Raw genomic sequence first — 2498 nt, 5'->3', positions numbered from 1 at the left:
TGTAGATAATCTCAAAGCCATTGACTCCTTGGTGGCAGGCACGTGGGTGGCTCTGCTCAACCCTGAGCCTTCGTGCTATGCGCATAACCAGGTCCATTAGCAGCTCAGTAAACCCGGTTTCTGAACTGAGGGCTATCTTGCCACTGAAGACTTGGACTAAGACTCCCAAATAACCACAGACAAAGTGAATATGCAAGAAGGAGGCATGGGATTATGGTGACTGGTATGGCTGGTCAGTTTGACAGGATCCAGAATTCCACTGGAGACAAATTTCTGGGCATGGCTCTGTCTGAGGAGTTATCAGCTTAGTGTCACCGGTGCGGGGAGACACACTACAAATGTAGGTGGCACCATTTCATGAGCTGGAATTCCTAACTGCATGAAGTGGGAGAAATCGAGTGAGCTAAAACCCAGACTCTCTCTGATCATCACCCTGTTTCTGACAGAGGATGTAAGGCAGCCACCAGCTGCCTGGTGATCCTGCCACCATTGATGTCCTTATACCCCTTGCAAAAAAAAAAAAAAAAAAAAAAGAGGAGAAAAAAATTTCCCCTTAAAATTGCTTCTTCTCAAGTATTTTGTTGTTGTAATAATGAAAGTAAATAATAAAGTGTGATTAAGGAGCTTAAGTCACCACCCAGTCTTAACCAAAGTAGCAAAATGCTCAACAAGCTGGGGGGCGGGATCCACTCTCCTTGGATCTATGAGAAAAGTGAGGTCACAGGGCAAACCACTGTTCCCAAATTGGATGTAGACAAGGGCCTACAGACTGAAAACTTACCTGGGCAGAAATATGTGTGCAGAAATCTCTTTGAGAACCATGCTGGGACAGAAAACGACAAATTGAACATTACAAACATATGAATAAGCCTTGGAGAAAAAAAAAAAAACACAGAGGATTTAGTCACATGAGGACACTTTAGTGAGTTCTAACTGCAGAAGCTACCAGGTCCTCACAAAGAAGACAGGAAACTCCAGAATGTTGTCAGAGGGGAAGAGCTGTCCTCTTGGCGCAGCTGGAGATCTCTGCTGTCTGCAAACTTGTCCTGAGCAGGTCGACTCCAACCAGAACTCCAACTTCTGTGACTTTCTCAGCATCTAACTGGCCTCAACAGCAGGGCAGGCTCAACCTAGTCTAATCCAGCCACCCTGCCCCGCCTAAGGGAGAAATATTTGACCAAGAGCAATTGAATAGGACCTCACGGGAACTGAATTGGCATCCAGTGCTCAGCTCGCAGGCTTGTCTTACCCGCTTCCATCACATACACCTTCTGAAAGAGAATTACAGGCACGGTACGAAGAGACTGCATCAGTACCAGAATCAGTCAGATAGGAACCATCAATATGATCAATAGACTAACACCTTTCATGTGAAAAACTGATAAAATGCAAAAAAACCAAACCAAAACAAAACAAAACAAAAAAGAAAACAAAAGGAGTAATGTCAGCAAGTTACATTTAAAAGACTCATGGTCCACAAAGGGATCATTTATCCCTGCTGGCAGCACCAGGAGAAAAAAGGACAGCAAAACAGAAGCAAGGCACAAAGCAGTAATAACAAGGAACTTTCCCCCCAGTGAGCATCGCACACAAACCACCACAGAACCCAAATGGTGCAGGTGCTGACAGATACTCGAGAGCATCAGTCAGACTTCCAAAAATGAAAGATAAAGAAAAACCTTGATAGAAGCCAGAGTGAGAGAGAAAAATCCTTACTACTTGAGGATCTAAAATAAGAATTATATTGGGCTTCTCAGAAACCATGCAAGCAAGATAAAAGAAGGCTGTAATGTTTAAAGCACATGCAGAATCACCAATGCAAAACTCTGTGCCTTGTTAATGTCTCTTCAAAAACAAAGGAGAAAAGCAAGCAGAAGGACTCTGTTACTTACAGATCTGCCCTAAGAAAATCTTTGTTCAAATTAATACCAGCTATGTTTCCAAGTGTGTATGCTTCAATGTATGGCTATGGGTGTGATTATAAGACATTTGTGGCCACAAGGATGGGGAAGAAATACTGGAGCTATTTCCTATTATGGGATACTTGCATTGCCTGTTAGGCAGAACAGTGTTATTAGAAAATGGACTTCAACTTAAAATAATGTTGTGCATGTGTATTTTTAATTCTGGAAAAGGCACCAAAACAGTAAAAGAAAAATGTACGATTGCTATGGTAAGGCAAGAATAGAGAATACAAAACACCCAAGTGAAACTATAAAAGTCAGGAAAAGCCTGAAAGACCAAGTATGAACAAAATCAAAACTAAGAAGACAACAGATGCAGTAGCTCTCAAGCCAACCATGTCAGTGATGACCTCTAACAGAAGAGATCTGAGAACAAATAAAAAATAAGGCCCAATTGTGCATAATTTTATAAATCCCCTTTACTTAAGAAACATATAAACTTAAAAATTGGGAAAATACACCACACTAACAAGAATAAATTGAGTTGGAAATCACCATATTAACTTGAGAGTAAGCAGACTTTAAAGCAAGGAT

The sequence above is a fragment of the Rattus norvegicus genome, chromosome 1 (assembly GCF_036323735.1).
Source record: "Rattus norvegicus strain BN/NHsdMcwi chromosome 1, GRCr8, whole genome shotgun sequence".
Lineage (NCBI taxonomy): Eukaryota > Metazoa > Chordata > Mammalia > Rodentia > Muridae > Rattus > Rattus norvegicus.
Note: the sequence above shows the minus strand (reverse complement) of the source record.